We start from the raw sequence: 10,085 nt of genomic DNA on the forward strand, positions 1-10,085 counted from the left end.
TCTCTCTCTCTCTCTCTCTCTCTCTCTCTCTCTCTCTCTCTCTCTCTCTCTCTCTCTCTGGTGGAACCGGGGATTGAACTCGGGCTCTTGCGCTTATTCTACTGAGCCATCTCCCCAGCCCCTCCCAGCCCTTTTCTATGTATTTGAAAACAGCTTGTCACTAAGTTGTCCAAGCTGGCGTGGAATGGTGATCTTCCTGCCTCAGCGTCCTGAGCAGTTTAGAAGACAGGCGTGCACCGCTGCTCCCACTTAGCCACTTCACAAAGCCTTTGGAGCCTCGCTCCAGTGCAGTGCAGAGCTAGATGCCCCAGCCAGTGCTGTGCAGCTCGAATAGGAGTTTGCTTGACATGGGGGGGTGGCGCTGGTATGAAGCTGTAAATTCAGGAGGTGGAAGCCACGGAGGGGTGTGGGCCCAGGACCGAGCAGACTCTGTGCTCATGGGCGTCCCCTTGTGGCTGCTGCCGTGTAAAACAGCTCACCGACAATTCCCTACATTGACTGCAGGATGCAGTAGTTTGGTTCTAGAGCGGCACCGGGTGGGAAGCGGGGAGGTCATTGGGGGGCGTGGCCTTGGTCTTTGCGCCGGCCAGCAGAGGGCGCTGTGCCCCAGGGCGCGGGAACCTGGAGGAGGCAAACTGCTTGCTGCCTGTGTGGTTGTCGTCTTGATGCCATCCTGCACATTTCCGCGTCTCAAGGAGACAAAGCTGCCTCTGGGTGAGGGATCAGAGCCCATCCTTGACTTTCTCCTGGCAAACGGGGGAGAGAGTGAAGCTTGTCCTTACCTGGTTGATTCTGCCGCACTGATTGGACGCCCACTGTGTGCTGCCCTCCCTCGCTCACATGGACGGCCCCCACAACCCAGATCCATCCCAGACAGCAGTGGCTTTTTGTTCCTTCCTTCGCATTACTGGGGACGGGACCCAGGGTCTTCACGCTGAGTTCCATTTCTAGCCCTTTTTAATTTTATTCTGAGACGGGGGTCTGGCTAAATTGCTGGGGTCGTGCTCGAACTTCCAATCTTCCTGCCTCAGCCTCCCGAGCAGCTGCGATGACTGTTTTTCTTCCTTTCTCCCCCCAGAGGAGGAAACAAAGGCTCAGGGAAGAAAGCATTCACCGGAAATGCCCCCGCCCAGCCTGGTTCCCACACCGCCCGCTGCCTCCTGGGCTGCTGTCCCCTGAGCTGTAATCAACTCCCTGGGCACCGAGCACTCTCCAGATCTGTCGCAAACGGCCTGTTCGTAGGAACAGTCAATAATTAATCCTGAGCTTCGCCATTTATCACCCAGGCAGGATTGCGAGGGCCTGGACTCCCACGCCACGGGGCTGGCCCTCACCGTGATAGGGACGGGAGAGGAGAAGGGCCCCGGGAGCGGGGCAGGCACCGCACACCCCGCGCAGATCAGCAGCGACCATGCAGCCTGGCCCTCGCGGTGCCTGCGGGCGAGTGGGGAAAACATCCGCTGTGTGGATAATAATGTAAATAATGAATGCAGCAGAGGAAAAGAAGATGTGCGAATACAAACCAGGGCGCTGGGGCTGGTGAGATGGCTCAGTGGTCTAAGGCACCTACTTAGAACAAGCTTAGCAAAAGCACAGGGTCCGCGGTTCAATCCCCCAGCACCACATGCCAGCCAGCCCCGCCCCCTGGTGGGCTGAGCTGGCCACACACACACACACACACACACACACATAAATAAAATTAAAAAAACAAACAAACAAACAAACCAGGGCGCTGTGGCTGTCCGGGGGCACCGTGGGCCTGAAAACAGCCGGGTGAAAGAGGAAGGGGCGTTGGAGGCGGGGCTGCTGCACAGAGGCCCTGGGATCAGAAGCGCAGTGAGGCCAACGGCCCTCGAGGGACACAGGGCTGCCCAGGCGCCACCTGGGTGCTGCTTAGGCTGCTTCTGTGCTGTAGCTCTTATTTTATTTAATCTCTTACAAAGGTCTGGCTCCTGAAGGGTTCTTCCCAGCCTCTCTGGGAATAAGAGTAAGTCAATGAGTCAGGAGAAGGGTTTCCAGAAGCCTTATAGTTTTTTTTTCTTCTTTCTTTTTTTTGTATTGGAAATCACACTCAGGACCTGGCGCTTGCCAGGCAGGCACTGCGCTGCTGAGCTGTGTCTCTGGCCAGCCCTGCAGCTTCTGTCTCTTCTGCTGGACTCTGAACACTGGGAGGGCCCGCCCGGCATCCTGGTCCCCACCCTGCCTCTGCTGTCTGCACACAAAAGCTTTCACCGATGATAACGATCTAGAATATCTGATTTTCTTGGGCGGAGCTGAGGACGGAACCCGGGGCCTTCGCTCTGAGCCGCACGCCTGCCCCCATGCTTCATTTTTTGTTGGAGACAGCATCTTGCTCAGTCTCCAAGTCGGCCAGGATGGGGTCCTCCTGCTCCAGCCTCCTACAGTGCTGGAGTGACAGGCATGGGAGGCGAGGACATGAAGAGAGGCAGACAGGAGCAGCCATGGGCATAAAGAAGCAGATATGGGAGACAGACGGAGGCCCAGGTGGGGAGAGAGGTGCGGGGAGAGGGAGACACACAGGAGCTGCAGGCGCCGGCTCTGGCCGAGCCACAGACTCCTGCTCGGGCGCTGGAGCACCAGGCTTCCTCAGCCCTGGGAAAATTCCCCTGGCCCTCTTGCTGCACATCCCAGGCGGGTGGCCAGCGCGGGCAGCAGGCCCCTCCCCAGACGCCGCGGGCCCCGCGGAACCAGAGTAGCTGCCAAGTTTTACCCGAAACTCTTCTCAGCCCAGACTTGCTCCTGGGGTGGAGACTGGAGCCTTCAAGGCCCTGGGAGCGGCGTAGGCAGCCAGCCTCCCCCCACCCAGTTCCCCAGCCCAAGACATGAAGCTTGAACTTGATCTTGATTTCAGATACTGTCTTTTATTCAGCATGCTCAGGGCAACTCCTGTGTCCCTAGTCCCAGACTGAGTGGCCCCACAGCTTCAGAGCTGAGTCTTCAGTGCTATTGGGAAGGGCCAGAGACCTCACCTGGTTTTCTGCATTAGGGCTGAGATGGAGAAAAATTTGGGGCGGCAGCAGCTCAGAGGAAAGTGGAGGTTCTTCTTGGAGGCTGCATGAAGAGGGGCACTGAAACTGGGGCATTGAAGGTTGAAGAGGAGTTTACCAAATAGAAAAGGAAGAAATGTACAAAATGGGAGGTCCCATGACCAGAACTCAGGGAACACATGATGGAGTAGCAGGAGGGGCTGGGCTGGAGGAGCAGGGCAAGTTGATGTGAAAGCCATGGCCAAGAACCCCTGAGTCCCCTTGGCCCTGCTAGCCCATGTCAGGCCTTATATCTCCTCAGAGAAGTGGAACTCCTCCCCCTGCTGTTCCCTTTCCTCCTTGGACCATGCTTCTGGCCACTTTGATGGTGGCCAGGTGTCCACGGTGTGGTTGCAGGACACCAGGCCAGGCCTGTGCCTCAGTGTACCAATCTAAAGCAAGGGAGGCTGCAAGCCATTTATGTGTCTGTGTCCGTCTCAGAACAAATGGGGAGAGACAGGAGTAGCTAGACGGAAAAGGAGAGAAGTGGGCACGGGCCGCACCCCCTCCAGGCTGCCACCAGGGACAGGACCACATTAGTATTCCAGCACATGCCTGTGCTGGAGCTGTCGGGGCTTAAGCAATGGATGCTGATTTGCATGCGATTTGCATGCGATTTGCATAGTGTTTGTTAAATGTCAAAACGACCTGTGAACACTTCCTCACCCCCAGCCCCCTCTGCTCCCCCAGTGCTGGCCTGGGCTGGGAACCCCACTACTAGGGTGGCAGGGACCTGACGGAGGGAGGTGGGGGCGGCAGCCTGTGGCAGAGATCCATCTGGAGAATGGGTGATAACAACACATATTTCCAGTAAGCCAAGCTGTGCTCCGTGTAGACTCCAGGCTGCAGCTGGGCTGGGAAAGTCCCCAAGAGGGGAAGGGGCTCTGGGCTCCCTCAGCTACAGGACATGAGTCCAAACCCTTACTCTGCATCCCTGAAGCTATCTTGTATCTCAGTTTACCCATACTGGAGGAGGGCATGGAAAGACCGGTCTAGCAGCAGGCCCTGGGAACTCTGGGGACCAGGTCCTGGGTTGTGCCAGGGTAGGCATGAGAACAGAAGGACTCCAGCCTTGAAGGGGAGAGGCGAGGGCTGGGTCACCCGAGTCTCTGCATCTCCACTGAAGGACAGCAGCTGGGGAGAGATGTGTGAGCATGCTTAGCAGGGAAGCACCCCAGACCCACTGCCTGGCACAGTGCACGCCTTTGGCAACAGCGAAGACCAAGTGCAACGCTTCCGCGGGCTGCGATTCAACCTCCATCTGTGCCTGCACTGGAATCTGTGGCCAACACGGCTGTTTAGGCAAACATTATTCTTTCCAGCTCTGACCTGTGTGCCAGTGGGCCCTGGGGGAATGTGCTAAGCCCCAGACACACACACTTGTCCCCAACCCGGGGTCTGCACAAGCGCCAAATGCGCCCGCACAAGGGGCCTCCATTCGGAATTCCCATGTCACGCTCCATCCTGTTGGCCCCACTCCTCGAGACCCACGCAGGGGCCAAGGCTGCAGGATTTTAGGGCCTGGAAGCCCCACTGAGGATGTGCGTGTGAACAGCGTCGGATGGGCAGGTATTTGGGGAAGATCCGCATTTCTCCTCATCTAGGATTTCTGGGGTAGCTGTCAGCACCCCAGCTGGGTTCTGTGGGGTCCCAGGGAGGGCGAGGTGCTCCTGGCCCTGGAGGGAATCCTGGGGCTTCCTACAGGAGGTGGAGTCCTACGGAGGAAGGCGGAGTGTCAGCGGGACTGCAGCTTGCAGGAGTGATAGAACAGCAGGGAGAAGCCGGAGAGAGGGTCCGCAGTCACATAGTCGCGGGGTCACACAGCGCAGCTGGCCGGCCAGGGGCAGTGGCGTCCTGAGTCAGCGTCCTCAGTGCCCGAGGCAGTGGACACCCGGTGCTCTGGCCAGTGTCTAGGTCCTCTAGGGGGCCCAGAACCTGTGACCCAAGAGGAGAAAGCACAGCTCAGTCCAGGGCCCTGGCCAAGAGACGCGCAGCCATCTCCCACCACCCTGAGGTGCCCGGGGCATCCTCATGGAGCAGCACGCAGCCGCTTGAAGCTACCTGGTGCCGGTCTTGGGAACTGCAAGCAAAGCTCGTGCTAGCTGGCACCTTCTAAGAGCCCAGCCTCGTGCCTGTAATCCCAGTGCTGGGGAGGCTGAGGCAAGAGGATCGCCGCAAGCTCCAGGCCAGCTTGGGCCACATAGTGAGTTCAAGACCAGCCTGTGCTACATAGTGAGGCCCAGTCTTTAAAAAAAAAAAAAAAAAAAACCCACAAGCTAAAAAGGAGCCTACAGAGGTCCAAATGCCCCAAGGTCCCACAGCAAGCAGGAGACAACACTGCCCCTGGCCCAGAGGGAGACGTGAATATACATGTCCACCCATGGCTGGCTGGGTAGGGAGGCAGTGGAACAGCATAGGCCAGCACCCTGCCAGCCTCAGTTTCCCCTGACCACTAAGGTCCCTCCTGAGTCTCCAGTCTGGGCCCTGTCTTTCCTGGAGTGGGTTCCAGGCTCTGGGGAGGTGGGGAGATGGCTCCCAAAGATGTTCCTGACCCGGCCTCCTCTATAGCCAGCACCTGATGTCTCCAAGTCATGACTCCACCGCCTGCAGCCGGAACTACCTGTGAAGGGGACAGAAAAACACAGGTCTCAGGCATGCACAGCCCTGGCCTTGGCATCCCAGGCCTTCGTGGTGAGCTGGGTGTCTGAGCCAAGCCAGGACTCTACTGAGGCAGGAGTCACATCTGGGCCTTGGGGGACTGGGCAGGGCTGGGGGCGAAGCTGCCCTCAGAAGGGACTCCTGAGCCCTACTTGGGTCCCAATCTGCGGGCTCCTCCCTCCTGAGTCACCCTGGACAGTTTTTAGAGACCCCTGACCGGGCGGGATGGAACTATGGGTGGGGCCAGGGACCCTGGCAGGCAGAGACGACATGCAGGGAGTGTTCCTGCCACCGCTGGGGAGGCTGAGGCAGGACCAAACAGACAGAGGGGGGGGGGGAGAGAGAGAGAGAGGGAGGGAGGGAGGAGGAAGCTCCGGACATGAGGCACGCGCGGCAGGGCAGGCGGCGGCCCCGACGCACCTGGGGTCGCGCAGCAGCAGCAGCACCGCGCCGTCCTGCAGCCGCGCCTCGCGCACCGTCTGGGAGTCTCGCAGCGCGCGCGCGTTGTAGTAGAAAGTGCGGCGCCACGAGCCCACGCCGCGGCCCACGAGCTGCGCGCGCACGTCGCTCAGGGTGTCCCCGGGTCGCACGGTCAGCGGCAGCAGCAGCGCCTCGTCCGCTAGGTGTACCTTGATGTGGAAGCGCTGCCAGCGCGCCAGCCCCCGGCGCAGCCCCTCCATGGCCCGCGGCCGGCCGCCGCCGCCGCAGCCCCCGCGCAGGCCCGGGCGGGACAAGGGAGGGGACACGGGGGCGGGGACAGGTGGGGGCGGGGACAGGTGGGGGCGGAGCGGGCGGGCTGTCCTCACCGCCACGTCCCGGCCTGGCCCGGAAGTCCCGACGACGCGGGGCACCGCGGCCAAGATCAGAAGTGTAGGCTTCGGAGGCCGAGGCGGGAGGCTTTCTCTCTGCAGACTCAGCAAAGGCAGGCGAGAAACCCCACGGCGGAACCAGGCGGAGAGAGCCCGCAGAGGCGAGCAGCGAGAGAGACCCAGGCGGGTGCAGCCTTCGTTTGCATGCGAGCTGGAGAGAAGGGCCGCCGGTGACTCACCAGTGCCTCATTCCTACGGGTGCTGCGCATCCACCCAGCTGCTCCCTCACACCCCAACCTCAACTCCTCCTCCACAGGACCTACCCACAGACTCCTGTGTCCTGTGTGGCCAGCGCTTCCTTCCAAAGAGGGAGCTGCCCATGAGGTTTGAGCTGGGAAAGTCCAGGAGGTGGGGATAATTTTTCAAAGTGGTAGGCACTGGAGCTAGGGCTTCAGTGAATGAGTAGGAGTTCAACACTCTGGCTTAGGGGCACCAGCCATACAGTTCAGTGTGTGGCTAAGGGATGTCCAGGCTGTAGCCAGCAGGGGAGGCCCCAAGCCCAGTCCACACTGACCTGACACTCAGAGCCCCTTTCTTGAGCCCATGGCCTCTCATCCCACTCAGGATCCCAGCACCGGCCTGGGAGCTGCCATCTGCCCAGACAGGACAGACCAGTTCAGGGTGTGCGGACACTGGTGCATCTTTGGCCATCAGAGTCTGGCTTGACCCGTTTTCTTTCCTTCCTCCCTCCCTCCTTCCCTCCCTCCCTCCCTCTTCCTTCCTTCCTTCCTTCCTTCCTTCCTTCCTTCCTTCCTTTCCTTCCTTATTTGGGTTACTGTTTGTTTTGAGACAGGGCCTTATTACATAGCCTTGAGCCCCCAGAAGTCCTCCTGCCTCAGCCTCCCAGGTGCTGGGGTGGCAGGTGTGCATACTGGTCCCAGCCAGATGCGGACTTTAAGAGTGGCTAAAGCCAAGATAAATTCCAGGCAGTTTTCCTTCTCCCAGACCTGCCCAGGAAAATAAACTATAAAATTACAAGAAGAACATATGAGTGTTAATAATAAACCCAGGGTACTGGACCTTAGCATTAAATCCAGAACCTTTAATTAAAAGATTTGTGGCTGGGCGTGATGCCCAGGAGCACTCAGGAGGCTGAGGCGGGAAGATCATCACAAGTTTGAGGCCACCCTGGGCTGCGTAGTGAGTTCGAGGCCAGCCTGAACTACATAGCAAGACCCTGTCTCAAAAACCAAACCAAACCAGAAATCTGTGCACTGAAGCGGCGCATGCCTGTCGTCCCAGCTACTTGGGAGGCTGAGGCAGGTGGATTGCAGGTGTTCAAGGCCAGACTGTGTCTGGATGCACACAGCCGCTCAGCAGGAGACCACCCTGGTCTGGAGTGCACACAACCCAGGAGGGAAAGTGAGGCCCGAGCGTGGTGCCCTGTGCTCCCCAGTGGAGGTGGGCCAGCTCCCATAGGACCTGGTCACCTTGGACCTGGCCACCTGGCTTGTTGGGCCAAGCTCCAGGCGTCTCCACTGCACCTGTGGGCGCCCAACCCGGTCCAAGGGACGCCAGGGACCTTTGGCTGCCATAGCTGGCAGCCACACCAAGCTGCTCATGCTTGGTGCCAGCTCCAGTTAATCCTGGCATCCTCATTATGCCCTCGAAAAGCCAGGCAGCTGTGAATGGCCAGCCCTACACCTGGGCAATCCGATTGGAGCGACCATGCTTTCTGCCACTGGGACACTGTGGACAGCAAGGACCCAGAGCTGCGGAGCGGAGCAGAGGCTCTGACCTGTATGCAGGGTGAAGCCTCCAGGTCACAGACCCTGCTGGGAAGGAGGCCGGGGCACCAGGCCCTCGAGCTGCCCCTCCCACCTCCTGAGTCTCCAGAAACTGCAGCTCAGAAGAGCAAGATCAGAACAAGGGCTGGGGCCAGGCATGGTGGTGAACGCCTGGAATCTCAGCTGTTCAGGAGACTGAGGCAGGAGGGTCGCCAAGTTAATGACTGGACAAGATGCTGTCTGACGGTAAAAACTGAAGATCTAAGCTATAACTCAGTGTGAAGGCCTGGGGTTCAAGCCCCAGTGAAAGGGGGAGAGACAGGAGGAAAGAAACAGAAATAGCAGGCATTTTCAGAAAGTAGCATTTCTTCATAAAAAGTTGTTGGAAGCAACAATTGAAAACAGAGGGGGCCGGGGAGTTGGCTCAGTGGAATAAGCACTTGCCTGGCAAGCGCAAGGGCCTGAGTTCAATCCCCGGTTCCACCAAAAAAAAAAAAAAAAAAAAAAAAAAAAAGAAAAAGAAAAAGAAAAAGAAAGAAGAAAAAAGAAAGAAAGAAAACAGGGCCACGTGCGGAGAACGTGAGACAATGAGGTGGAAAAAAAGGTGTGGGGGGGGGGAGCCGGCAGAGGCAAGCGGAGGGGTAGGTACTACAATACCACAGAGAACTACAGTACTGAACCAAAGAGATTTTCTGCACTTCTAACCTGTTTCTGGGCCGGGGAGATGGCACAGCAGCACGGCGCCTGCTTGGCAAATGGGAAGCCCTGCGCGCTATTCCCGGTACCAAAACAACAGAAATCCACTATTTCTTCAGTTGGTGAAGAATTCTCAGGAACTCCTGTAGACCCCCCACCCCCCATTAATGTTCTTGAGCTGTAAGGATTCAATGAGAAGCCAAGCGATGTGGTGAACGCCTGTCCGGCACCCAGCCCAAGATTTTTTAAAATGAACTGGGGATGTAGCCCAGTGCGAACAGCAGAGGCGTGGCAAACAGCGGTCACTAGGCGCAGCGCGCGGCTCTCGGGCGCCACCCTGTGGCCACGCAGGGCAGCGGCGGACCAACGTTGGGGGGGCTGAGTCTATTTGCATTCTTTTCCCTCCTGACACTGGGGGTTTGAACTCAGGGTTTGTACATTCAGGTACATCCCCAGCCCTTTTTATTACTTTTATTTTGAGATAGCATCTCCTGAAATCACTAAATTACCCAGGCTGGGCTGAAACCTGGCATCCTGCCTCAGCCTTCAAGGGCTAGGGTTACAGGTGCACACTAGCATACCAGGGTTTTTTTAAATTTAATTTCACCTTTGAAATAATTTGCGTAGGAAAAACCCCGGAGCTTGAGACCGGGTCACTATGCAGGCTTGGGACGTTCTGCAAAGCGAGATTTGACCCAGGAGCTGTTGTGCAATGTGGTGCGGTCTGTTGATGACAGTGGGGCACTAAGTTACCCAGGCTGGCCTCAAACTCGTGACCCAGGCTGGGGAAATGGCTCAGTAGAATAAGCGCTTGCTTGACAAGCACAAGGGCCTGAGTTCAAAACCCCGGTTCCACAAAAAACAAAACAAAAAAACTCGTGACCCTCCTGCCTCAGCCTCCAGAGTGCCGGGATGTCAGGCGTGCGCCATCATGCAGGCTTATTCTCCTTTCCAGCTACGGAAGCAAAAGCCTGGTATCCCTTCTCCACCCCAGGGCTGCCTTCACTACTAAAATGCTTTTTAGGGCTGGGGGTATAGCACAGGTGAGGCTTGCCTCCTGGTGCATGCATGCGCGTGTGCGCACACAC

Source organism: Octodon degus, unplaced genomic scaffold (assembly GCF_000260255.1).
Source record: "Octodon degus isolate 3935 unplaced genomic scaffold, OctDeg1.0 scaffold00050, whole genome shotgun sequence".
NCBI classification, from domain to species: Eukaryota; Metazoa; Chordata; class Mammalia; order Rodentia; family Octodontidae; genus Octodon; species Octodon degus.